The sequence below is a fragment of the Symphalangus syndactylus genome, chromosome Y (genome assembly GCF_028878055.3).
Source record: "Symphalangus syndactylus isolate Jambi chromosome Y, NHGRI_mSymSyn1-v2.1_pri, whole genome shotgun sequence".
Classification (NCBI taxonomy): domain Eukaryota; kingdom Metazoa; phylum Chordata; class Mammalia; order Primates; family Hylobatidae; genus Symphalangus; species Symphalangus syndactylus.
Genome location: NC_072448.2, coordinates 22,809,638 through 22,823,090, shown reverse-complemented (window position 1 = coordinate 22,823,090; position 13,453 = coordinate 22,809,638). Strand labels below are relative to the sequence as shown.

At 41.9% G+C, this 13,453-nt stretch overlaps 1 long non-coding RNA gene across 1 annotated transcript in view; it reads left to right on the top strand.

Moving 5' to 3' along the window:
* Window positions 1-3,754: 3,754 nt before the first annotated feature.
* LOC129476764 (uncharacterized) overlaps window positions 3,755-13,453 on the top strand; it is a 141,214-nt gene continuing 131,515 nt past the window's right edge. The window contains exon 1 of the long non-coding RNA XR_010119786.1: window positions 3,755-4,419. This is a non-coding gene — a long non-coding RNA (uncharacterized lncRNA). The remainder of the gene's footprint in view (window positions 4,420-13,453) is intronic.

Genomic DNA, 13,453 nt, shown 5'->3' with positions numbered 1-13,453 from the left:
AATAGGCTAATTATAAAATAAGCCGATTGGCTTTGGGTTGCATTGCAATGAAATGCATGGTAGAGGGACTACACTGTCTTCTCCCATAGTATCTCCCACCTTTTGGGGACCTGAGATCCAGTATAAAATGGCACCCTTAATTTTAGGAATCTGCCTTTGCCTTCAGCTGTGTCTGCTTATCATGCCCTAAAAATGCGTGCTATCTAGCCCCTTTCTTCCAAGGGCTCCACCCTAAAGCCAGCAATTCAATTAAGAAATTGGAAAATGAAAATTCTTACAAATGTTGAATCTTGTGTCTGTTTCTATTGCTATATGTATGTTTTGTGTAATGTCTATTACAAAAAGCTCTAATTTATTGGTGTAAGGAAAAACAGCACTTAAATTAAATATTTTTTTAGTTCCTGTGAATTTAAGATATAAAAATGCTCTTTGAGATTATTGGAAAATGCAAGTGTTGTCAAAATGCAAATAGATGGTCTAAATCATGCAACTTAGATACTAGGTTTTCTAAATGTTCCAAAGTTGTATATTGTGTGCTTTACAAATAGATAAAGCCTAAGACACATGGAGATAGATGTTGCAAAGTCAGACATTATTAGCAATTCTGCCTGGGTCCTAGGCGCCAGAACTGGTACATAATTAAAATAGCTTACTAATCAGGTTTTTTACCAAAAAAATAAGTTGCTAAAAGTTAACAGTGCAAAATGTATTTGAGATTACTAAACAGTTTTACATGCAAGACATATAAAAAAGTAAAATTTTTTTTTAGTAAATGATTATAAGAAAGCACGGAAGTATAAATTTTGCCCTTCCAATGACGGATTATGTTAAAGTTGATAAGATAGAAGTAGATGTTTAAGCAAGTTGTAGAAAGATTGTAAAACTAATCTTGCAAAAAATATGTAAACATTAACTAAACACAAAAAGCTATTGTATGGTCTTTTCATAAATGGACCATTGAAAGAAGAGCACAGCAAGGAGATCGTAAGACACAGGATTTTCATGGCATACTAAAGGCTAATGGAAGATTTTTGCCTTTTGTGTCATCATTTTGGCAAAATAAGTAATTTATCACAATCTGGAATTTTATTTCATAACATCAAGTGTCTTAAACTTCTAACACTTAACAGGTGTCCCAATATAAAACTTCAAGTTTCAAAATTTGTCCTTCCTGATGCCTGGCCTTTGGGTGCTTCAGAGGGCCCAAGAAACATTCAGAAAAGAGATAAACAGTATTATTTGACATGTTTAGCCACATGAGATTGCCAAACAACTTCTAATCTTTAAGTTATTTTTTCTTGAATAATACTAATACATGTTCTAAAATCATATGGGATTGTAAAATTCTAATGTCTAAAATTATAATGTCTAAGTATATGCTCTCAATTTTAATTAAGAGTAAAGTTATTGTAAATCACAGAGATAAATAAACATATTTGTCAGTCTTGCTTTTAACTGTAAGTGTCCGGAAAATTTTGTCATTCATAGACTATTGTTTCCTTCCTTCATTCCATCTTAAAAGATGGTTTATAATCAAGCTATATTAAGGACTTCAAGAGGTGTTATCAAATGCAGGTTTTTATTAGTTTTGAAGATTGTAACATTGGAATAGAGAAAAAAACTACAGGAATCATAAACAACTGACATGTTTACAAATATCAAGCAAAGCAAGAGTTAACTAAATGGACTGCACTCAGAAATTTAAAGCATCCTTTTTGATATTTAATTGCTTATCCTTGTTTTGTTTTGTTTTGTTTTGTTTTTCAGAGTCAAGGAAACTTATTTTGAACTATTTATGGCCTTTAATAATTGAGTAAGATAAACTCCTGTGAACTAAATTTGGAGCATGTTTGTTTTTCTCTGCCTTGTTCCTCTAGAATTTGGAATCTGTGAGTACTCTTAACCTATGGCAATATAGTTCTTTGCATTGGAGCAATTAGAATCCCTTTTTCCTTTTTCAACAGGACACTAGTGGAAAAACTGGTTATTTTACCAAGGCTTTAACTGAAAGACCATATTGCCCTTCAAGGAATCAAGCTTTATATGCAGAGACAATAAAAGCCACTTGCGTAGAACTGGCCTCATACCTTGTCTACACAGTGCCCACTTAGGGTTTCTAATCTGTGTCAGTAAAAAATGTCACTTTCTAACACCTCCAGAATCTCCAAGTTTATCTTGGGAATCTCAAGAGGAAAGAATCACCCAGCTCAGGTATTTGGGGATACAAACCCATGGTTGGACTTCCTTTAAAGGTCTTTTCTGAGGTTCCTGTGGAACAGAGGCCCACCAAAGCCAATCCAAAGGCCTATGTAGAAATAACCATTCTTGCTGCACTTCATGCAAAAAATCAAGCCAAGCATAAGATACAAAGTTCATTCTGCAAACAACAAACATGGTCCTATCATAATTTGTTTTTACCAAAAATGAAAACTGGAGAGACAAATTGTGCTCCAAAACTTATACATTTGTCATTAAATCCTAGTATCATTCATTGTTTTTAAGTTTTTGCCTATATTTTAGACTCAGTCTACTTATTCCTGTGAATCAAGTGGTGATCTCCTGCAGGTTGGAAGAAACAAAAAGGGATGGATAATGTAAAAATCTGGATCAATATGCCAGTTTTTGGCAAGCATCCTGCAAATTCTTCCATAAATGAAAGTGAGTAGGGTGCCAATAACCTGGAGGTTTCTTTGTTTGGGAAAATAAAACCGAGGAACCTCATAGTCCCCAGTGGGAAATTCTGTATCTTGGCAAGTAAAATTGTAGATGGAAATTATCTCCTATATCAAGCTTGTGAGAATTGCTATACTCACTTTCCTATTTGCAATAGGGTTACAGGCATTTAAAGATCAAATCAAAATTATTGAAAGGCTAAGGGAAAATGCAGTCTGCAGCCCCTGGTGGCTACAATCTCTCTTTAATAATTTCAGTCTTCTTTATGAGATTGGTTAATCCATTTATTAATCTATCTCTTGCTTATCTGTCTTGTATTACTATATGAACCCTGTATGCTCAATACTATAACTTGAAATTGAATTGTCTCCTATCACCTAGAAGCAATCAAACTCTATCTGGTGCTGCAAACTGAACCACGAATGGACACACCATTCTTCTGAAGATCATTAGATCAACCTCAGGGAGGTCCTAGCTGCTCCATTCAACACCTCTTTCCAGCAGAAATTGGTCAGGAAAAGCCATCTCCCCAAATCCCCTAACAGCAGTTAGTGTGACATCATGGGGAAAATGTTATAGGAGTTATTAAGAAATTATTTTAGGCAGAGAGAGGGGAAAGTGGTCCTTGGAAAGTTTTTGTTTCTTTTACAGCAGCTCCAGAAGCATTTCTTGTCTGGGAGGAAAGCCCTGGCTCTTAGAGCTGACTGGCAAGTTTTGATATGCAAATGTTGGCCATTAGAAACTGAGTCCACCCAAACATGGTGATTCATGTCATCTTCTTCTTGCCCTTGCCCCACATGTGCCTGGCAACATGGCACACCCCCACATATCCCCACATGGGCAGAACATCACAGGGCCCTGCATTTGCATATTAAAAGTCTAGGGTGTGAGGGTCAATTTTTTTGCAGGCTTCATCAATAACAAGCCTGGTTAAACCAATATCCTGAGCCATATGCAAATCAGACACCACCTCCTTCACCCCTCTCAAAGAAGTAGACACTTTTCTACCACAAATGGAGTTTTCTGTTTGTTTGAATCCCCATTCCCTCTATCTCTGTACAGGGCAGATATTTTCTTTTTCCTTCCTTCTTTTCTGACTATTAAACTTTTCACTCCTTAAAACCACTGCCGATGATGGGTTGATGGGTGCAGTAAACCACATGGCACACACATAGCTTCAGGCCTCTGAGCACAAGCTAAGCCATCATATCTCCTGTGACCTGCATGTATACATCCAGATGGCCTGAAGAAATTGAAGAATCCCAGAAGTGAAAATGGCTGGTTCTTGCCTTAACTGATGACATTCCACCATTGTGATTTTTTTCTGCCCCAATTTAACTGAGTGATTAACCTTGTGAAATTCTTTCTCCTGGCTCAGAAGCTCCCTCACTGAGCATCTTGTGACGCCCGCCCCTGCCTGCAAGAGAAAAACCCCGTTTGACTGTAATTTTCCATTATCCACTCAAATCCTATAAGACAGCCCCACCCCATCTCCCTTCACTGACTCTCTTTTCAAACTCAGGCCGCCTGCACCCAGGTGATTGAAAAGTTTCATTGCTCACACAAGGCCTGTTTTGTGGTCTCTTCACATGGACGCGCATGACATTTGCTGTGGAAATCTGGGACAGGAGGACTTCTTCAGGATACCAGTCCCCTATCCTATCCCTCATTCTGTGAGAGATCCACATATGACCTCGGGTCCTCAGACCAACAAGCCCAAGGAACATCTCACCAATTTCAAATCAGGTAAGTGGTCTTTTCACTCTCTTCTCCAGCATCTCTTATTACCCTTCAATCTCTCTCTCCTTCCAACTCCAGTTCTTTTTCCCCTCTAGTAGAGACAAAGGAGACACATTTTACCCATGGACCCAAAACTCTGGCACCAGTCATGGACTCAGGAAGACAGTCTTCCCTTGGTGTTTAGTCACTGCAGGGATGCCAGCCTGATTATTCACCCATATTTCATTGGTGTCTGATCACTGGGGGATGCCTGCCTTGGTCATTCACTCACATTCCCTTGGTGGCAAGGCAATTGTAGGGATGCCTACTTTGGTTGCTCACCCACATTGCAGCCCAAGGCTGCTCACCACCCCCTTCTCTGTGTCTCTTTTTCTTTAAACTTACCTCCTTCACTATGGGCAAACTTCTGCCCTCCATTCCCCCATCTTATCCCTTAGCCTGTGTTCTTAGAAACCTAAAACCTCTTCAACTCACACCTGACCTAAAACCTAAATGCCTTATTTTCTTCTTCAACACCACTTGGCCCTAATACAAACTTGATAATGGCTGCAAACAGCCAGAAAATGGCACTTTTGATTTCTCCATCCTACAAGACCTAGATAATTTTTGTCAAAAAAAATGGGCAAATGGTCTGAGGTGCCTTACATCCAGGCATTTTTTTTACACTTCATTCTCTTCCTAGTCTCTATTCCCAGTGCAATTCATCCCAAATCCTCCTTCTTTCCCTCCTGCCTATCCCTTCAGTCCCAACCTCAAGAGTCACTGAGTCTTTTGGATCTTCCTTTTCTATGGACTTTTCTGACCTCTTCCCTCCTCCCCAGGCTGCTCCTGGCCAGGCCAAGCCAGGTTCCAACTCCTCCTCATCCTCCGCTCCTCCACCCTATAATCCTTCTATCCTCTCCCATCCTCACACCCTGTCCAGCTTACAGTTTGGTTCCATGACTCTCCCCCACCTGCCCAACAATTTCCTCTCAGAGAGTTGGCTGGAGCTAAAGACATAGTCAGGGTACATGTGCCTTTTTCTCTATTGGACCTCTCTCAGATCAGTCAGCATTTAGGCTCTTTCTCATCAGACATCACTAAATATATGTAGGAATTCCGATATCTAACTGTCCTACAATTTAACCTGGAGTGACTTAAATGTCATCGTAACTTCTACTCTCTTCCCAGATGAATGAGAAAGAGTTTTTTTCTCTGGCCCAATCTCATGCAGACAACTGCTGGCTCTATAAGCCAGACCTCTGGGAAGGCATTAGAGCAGTTCCCTGAGATGATCCCCAGTGGAACTATAAGATTCCCCAGGTATAGCTAGGTGAGATTACATGATTCCCGGCCTAGTTGAAGGGCTTAACATGGCAGCTTACAAAGCTGTTAATTATGACAAGCTTAAAGAAACTACCCAAGGTAAAGACAAAAATCCAACCCTATTCATGGCCCACTTAGCAGCAACCCTTAGATGCTTTACCACGCTAGACCCAGAGGGGCCAGAAGGCCGTCTTATTCTTAATATGCATTTTATCACCCAATCTGCTCTTGACATTAGGAAAAAACTCTGAAAATTGGATCCTGGCCCTAAAACCCCACAACAGGACTTAATTAACTTCATCTTTAAGGTGAACAATGATAGAGAAGAGTCAGCCAAGTGACAACACATCTCTGAGTTACAGCTACTTGCCTCTGCTGTAAGAAAATCCACAACCAGGTCTCCAGCATACAAAAACTTCAGAGCATCCAAGCCACAGCTCCCAGGGACTCCTTCAAAACCTCCTCATGGACCTTGCTTCAAATGCGAGAAACCTGGCCACTGGGCCTTAGAATGCCCACAGCCCAGGATTCCTCCTATGCTGTGCCCTGTCTCTGCAGGCCCCCACTGGAGGTTGGACTATCTGACTCACATTGCTGATGCTTCTAAAGCTCCTGGAGCCCAAACCTAACGTTCCTTGGCTGACTCTATCCCAGAACTCCTCAGCTTAGCAGCTGAAGACTGACACTGTCCGATCACCTTGGAAGCCCCTTGGACCATCACAGACTCTGAGCTTTGGGTAACTCTTACAGTGGAGGGCAAACCCATCCCCTGTTTAATCGATACACGGGCTACCCATTCCACATTATCTTCTTTTCAAGTTTCCCTTGACCCCACAACTGTGGTGGGTACAGACAACCAAGCTTCAGAACTCCTTAAAACTCTCCCACTCTGGTGCAGACTTGGACAGCATTCCTTTATGCACTCTTTTTTAGTTATCCCCACCTGCCCAGTTCCCTTATTAGGCCAAGACATTTTAACCAAATTATCTGCTTCCCTGATTATTCCTGGACTACAGTCACATCTCATTGCTACCCTTCTTCCCAACCCAAAGCCTCCTTCGCATGTTCCTCTTGCACCCCCCACCTTAACCTCCAATGTGGGACACCTCCACTCCCTCTCTGGCAACCGATTACATGCCCATTACTATCCCAATAAAACCTAATCACCCTTACCCAGCTCAATGCCAGTATCCCATTCCACAACAGGCTCTTAAGTGATTGAAGCCAGTTGTGTCTCGCCTGCTACAGCGTGTGTTTCTAAAACCTAAAAACTCTTTGCAATTCTCCCATTTTCCCTGTTCAAAAACCAGACAAGTCTTACGGGTTATTTCAGGATCTGTGCCTTATCATCTAAATTGTTTTGCTTATCCACCCTGTGGTTCCCAAACCACACACTCTTTTGTTCTCAATACCTTCCTCTACAACTCACTACTCCCATCTTGAACTTAAAGGTGTGTTTTTTGCTATTCCCGTGCATCTCACATCCCAGCCTCTCTTTGCTTTTACCTGGACTGACTCTGACACCGATCAGTCCCAGCAGCTTACCTGGGCTGTATTGCCACAGGGATTCAGGGATAGCACTCATTACTTCAGCCAAGCTATTTCTCATGATTTACTTTCTTTCCATCTGTTTGCTTCTCACTTAATTCAATATATTGATGATCTCCTACTTTGTGGCCCCTCCTTTGAATCTTCTCAATAAGACATCCTCCTGCTCCTTCAACTTTTATTCTCCAAGAGATATTGGGTGTCTTCCTCCAAAGCTCAAATTTCTTCTCTATCCATTACATACCTCAGCATAATTCTTCATAGAAACACATGTACTCTCCCTGCCCATTGTGTCAGACTGATCTCTCAAACCCCCAACCCCCTTCTACAAAACAAAAACTTCTTTCCTTCCTGGGCATGGTTGAATACTTTTGCCTTTGGATACCTGGTTTTGCCATCCTAACAAAACCATTATATAAACTCACAAAAGGAAACCTAGCTGACCCCATAGATCCTAAATCCTTTCTCCACTCCTCTTTCTGTTCCTTGAAGACAGCTTTAGAGACTACTCCCACACGAGCTGTCATCCCAAACTTTTCATTCCACACAGCTGAAGTGCAGGGCTGTGCAGTCAGAATTCTTACACAAGGACTGGGACCACACCCTGTAGCCTTTTTGTCCAAACAACTTGACCTTACTGTTTTATGCCATCATATCTCTGTGCAGTGGCTGCCATAACCCTAATAATTTTAGAAGCCCTAAAAATCACAAACTATGCTCAACTCACTCCCTGCAATTCTCATAACTTCCAAAATCCATTTTCTTCCTCACATCCAACACATATACTTTCTGCTCCACAGCTCCTTCAGCTATACTCACTCTTTGTTCAGTCTCCCACAATTACCATTTTTCCCGGCCTGGACTTCAATCCAGCCTCCCACATTATTCTGGAAACCACACCTGACCCCCATGACTGTACCTCTCTGATCCACCTGACATTCACTGCATTTCCCCATATTTCCTTCTTTCCTGTTCCTCACCCTGATCACACTTGGTTTATTGATGGCAGTTCCACCAGGCCTAATCACCACTCACCAGAAAGGCAGGCTATGCCATAGTATCTTCCACATCTATCATTGACGCTACTGCTCTGCCTCCCTCCACTAGCTCTCAGCAAGCCAAACTCATTGCCTTAACTTGAGGCCTCACTCTTTCAAAGGGACTATGCATCAATATTTATACTGATGCTAAATATACCTTCCATATGCTGCCCCACCATGCTGTTATATGGGCAGAAAAGGTTTCTTCACTATCAAGGGTCCTCCATTATTAATGTCTCCTTAATAAAAATTCTTCTCAAGCCCACTTTACTTCCAAAGGAAGCTGCAGTCATTCACTTCAAGGGACATCAAAAGCCATCAGATCCCATCACTCTGGACAATGCTTATGCTGACAAGGTAGCTAAAGAAACAGCTAGCCTTCCAAATTCTGTCACTCATGGCCAGTTTTTCTCCTTCTCATCAGTCACTCCCACCCACTCACTGACTGAAACTTCCACTTATCAATCTCTTTCCACAAAAGGCAAATGGTTCTTAGACCAAGGAAAATATCTCCTTCCAGCCTCACAGGCCCATTCGATTCTGTCATCGTTTCATAATCTCTTCCACGTAGGTTACAAGCCACTAGTCTGCCTCTTAGAACCTCTCATTTCCTTTCCATCATGGAAATCTATCCTCAGGAAGATCACTTCTCAGTGTTCCATCTGCTATGCTACTACCCCTCAGGGACTGTTCAGGCCTCCTCCCTTTCCTACACATCAAGCTCGGGGATTTGCCCTGATCAGGACTGGCAAATTGACTTTACTCACATGCCTTGAGTCAGACAACTAAAATATCCCTTAGTCTGGGTAGACACTTTCACTGGACATGTAGAGGCCTTTCCCACAGGGTCTGAGAAGGCCACTGCAGTTATTTCTTCCCTTCTGTCAGACATAATTCATCAGTTTGGCCTTCCCACCTCTATACAGTCTGATAACGGACCAGCTTTTACTAGTCAAATCACCGAAGCAGTTTCTCTGGCTCTTGCTATTCAGTGGAAACTTCATATCACTTACCATCCTCAATCTTCAGGAAAAGTAGAACAGACTAATGGTCTTTTAAAGACACACCTCACCAAACTCAGCCTCCAACTTAAAAAGGACTGGACAGTACTTTCACCTCTTGCCCTTCTCATAATTAGAACTTGCCTCAACTTGATACAGGGTACAGTCCATTTCAACTTTTATATGGATACACTTTCTTGCTTAGCCCCAACCTCATCCCAGACACCAGCCCTCTAGGTGACTATCTTCCAGTCCTCCAGCAGGCTAGACAGGAAATTCACCAGGCTGCTAATCTTCTCTTGCCTACTCCAGATTCCCAGCCATATGAAGACACCCTAGCTGGATGGTCTGTTCTTGTTAAAAACCTGACCCCTCAAACTCTACAACCTTGATGGACTGGACCCTAATTTGTCATCTATAGTACCTGAATAGCTGTCTTCCTGGAGGATCCTCCCCATTGGGTTGGGTTCACCATTCCAAAATAAAGCTGTCTCCATCAGATAGCCAGCCTAATCTCTCTTCTTCCTCCTGGAAGATGCAAGTACTCTCCACTACTTCCCTTAAACTCACTCGCATTTCTGGAGGACAGTAATAACCTCCATGAGCCTAATACATTCCTTCATTCTATTAAGTCTATTCATCCTTGCCCTACTTTTTGCAACAGGGCTGTACAGTCACTCTCACTATTTGGACTGCACACCAAAAACTTGTCATCCCTACTATCTTCTATCTAGTCATACTCCTATTCACCATTCTCAACTACCCATAAGTGGCCTGCTCTTGTTTACACTGCCAGTTTACCGTTTCTCCAAGCCATCACAGCTGTTATCTCCTGTTGCTATCCCCAGACTGTCACTCTTAACTCCCTTACAGAGTGGATAGATGATCTTTGTTGGCAAGGCACCTTCCAATACTTTCAACCTGATGAAGTTCTATTCTTTACTTTTATACTCAGTCTTATTCTCTTTCCTATTCTTATGCCACTCTCTACCTCTCCGCAGCTATCTCCACCACACTTTCAATCTTACTTACTCTCTTCAAGCCATTTCTAATCCCTCCTTAGTGAACAATTCTGGCTTTGCATTTTCTTTCCTTCCTGTGACTACACAGCTGTCGCCGCCTTACATACAGACTTGACAACATCTCCTGTCTCTCTACACTTTTGAACTTCCTTTAATAACGCTTACCTTTACCCTCTTGAAGAATTTCTTTACTTTCTAGATATATCCAGAAAGATCTCCCCAGACACTTCACATCATCAAGCTGCTGCCCTGCACTGCACTTACTTAAAAAAACCTTTCTCCTTATATCAACCCTACTCCCCCCATATTTGCACCCCTCACAACACAAACTACTATTCTTGTGGCCACTCCTTTACGTATCTCTCAGCAAAGACCCACTGGAATTCCCATGGGTAACATTTCACCTTCTCAATGTTCCTTCACTTTTCATCTCCAAAGCCCAACTACACACATCTCTGAAACAATTGGAGCCTTCCAACTCCATATTACAGATAAGCCCTCTATCAATACAGGCAAACTTAAAAACATTAGCAGTAATTATTGCTTAGGAGGATACCCTGTATTTCACTCCATCCTTGGCTACCTTCCAGCCTCCCAGGATCTTGCTCGTCAGGCTTTCTTAACAGGCCCTCTTCTTGTTTACTTATACCCAGCCCCATAACTAACAGTGAAAGGTTGCTCATAGACACTCAACGTTTTCTCATGCACTATGAAAATTGAACCTCCCCCTCTATGCAGTTACCCCATAGGTCCCCATTACAACCTCTGATGACTGCTGTCCAAGCTGGATCCCTAGGGGTCTGGCTACCAGATTCCTTTTTGAGTACTCCTTCTCAACTTTTTACTTTGCATTTCCAGTTTTGCCTTGAACCGGTCTCTTCATCCTCTGTGGATCATCTACCTACTTGTGTCTACCTGCTAATTGGACAGGCTCATGCACACTCGTTTTCCTTACTCCCAAAATTTCGATTTGCAAATGTGACTGAAGAGTGTCCTTTTCCCTCAGGACACTGACATGACAAAAAAAAGTTATTCCACTAATTCCCTTGCTTGTCAGTTTAGGACTTTCTGCCTCCATTATTGTTCTTGGTACTGGAATAGCAGGCATTTCAACCTCCATCTCAACCTTCTGTATCTCTAATGACTTCTCTGCTAGCATCACAGACATATCACAAACTTTATCAGTCTTTCAGACCCAAGTTGACTCTCTAGCTGCAATTGTCCTCCAAAACCTCCAAGGCTTTGACTTACTGCAGAAAAAGGAGGGCTGTGTATATATTTAAATGAAGAGTGTTGTTTTTACCTAAACTCATCTGGCCTGGTGTATGACAACATAAAAAAAACTCAAGGATACAGCCCAAAACCTTGCCAACCAAGCAAGTAATTACACTGAAGCCCCTTGGGCAATCTCTAATTAGATGTCCTGGGTCCTCCCAATTCTTAGTTCTTTAATACCTATTATTTTTCTCCTTCTCTTTTTTGGACCTTGTGTCTTCCGTTTAGTTTCTCAATTCATCCAAAACCGTATCCAGGCCATCACCATTCTATGTGACAAATGCTCCTTCTAAGAACCCCACAATATCACCCCCCTGCCACAAAATCTTCCTTCAGCTTAATCTCTCTCACTCTAGGTTCCCACACTGCCCTAATCCCACTCGAAGCAGCACTGAGAAACATTGCCCATTATGTATTCATACCAACCCCACAAAAAAATTTTTGCCTCCCCAACACTTCAACACTATTTTATGTTATTTTTCTTATTAATATAAGAAGACAGGAATGTCAGGCCTCTGAGCCCAAGCTAGGCCATTATATCCCCTGTGACATGCACTTATACATCCAGACGACCTGAAGCAAGTGAAAACCACAAAAGCAGTGAAAATTGCTGGTTCATGACTTAACTGATGACATTCCACCATTGTGATTTGTTCCTGCCCTACCTTAACTGAATGACTAACCCTGTAAAATTCCTTCTGGCTCAGAAGCTCCCCTACTGAGTACCTTGTGACCCCCACCCCTGCCTGCAAGAGAACAACCCCCCTTGACTGTAACTTTTCACTACCCACTCAAATCCTATAAAACAGCCCCTCCCTTCACTGACCCTCTTCTCGGACTCAACCTGCCTGCACCCAGCTGATTAAAAAGCTTTATTGCTCCCACAAAGCCTGTTTGGTGATCTCTTCACATGGACGCTTATGACAGTACTTATGTAACAAACATGAACATGGTGCTCATATATCACAGAACTTAAAATATAATAATAACAAAACACTCCATATGTGTTAGTGTCATTAATCCTATTGGCGTGAGACCAAGGACCCTGGTCTTCCCCACTTATTGGAGCCATATCATATTTTCCTGAATAATGGTTTACCTAGATTATTTGCAAAAACTTTGACAGCCAATATTTAAAGTTATTTTCTTATTAGCCGTTTTTGCAGCTGTGAATTTCAGGTGTTCACTTAAGTTATAACATTTATGGCTCATTTGAAGGATATCTGCACCTATAACTCATGATTTTATTGTTTTTATTAAGCCAAACCATATTTCATAGGCATACAAGCAAATATCATTCTGTCTTGTTGAGAGACAGGACTAGCCGGATTTCCTGGGCTGACTAAAAATCCCTAAGCCTAGCAGGGAAGATGACTGCATCCACTTTTAAACATGGGGCTTGCAACTTAGCTCGCACCTGACCAATCAGGTAGTAAAGAGAGCTCACTAAAATGTTAATTAGGCAAAAACAGGAGGTAAAGAAATAGCAAATCATCTATCACCTGACAGCACAGCGGGAGGGACAATGATTGGGATATAAACCCAGGAATTCGAGCTGGCAATGGCTACCCTCTTTGGGTCCCCTCTCTTTGTATGGAAGCTGTGTTTTCACTCTATTAAATCTTGCCAGTGTACTCTTCTGGTCCATGTTTGTTATGTCTCAAGCTGAGTCTTTGCTCACTGTCCACCACTGCTGTTTGCCGCCATCAAACACCCGCCACTGACTTCCATCCCTCCAGATCTGGTAGGGTGTCCACTGTGCTCCTGATCCAGTGAGGCATCCATTGCCACTCTGAATCAGGCTAAAGGCTTGCCATTGTTCCTGTATGGCTAAGTGCCTGGGTTCATC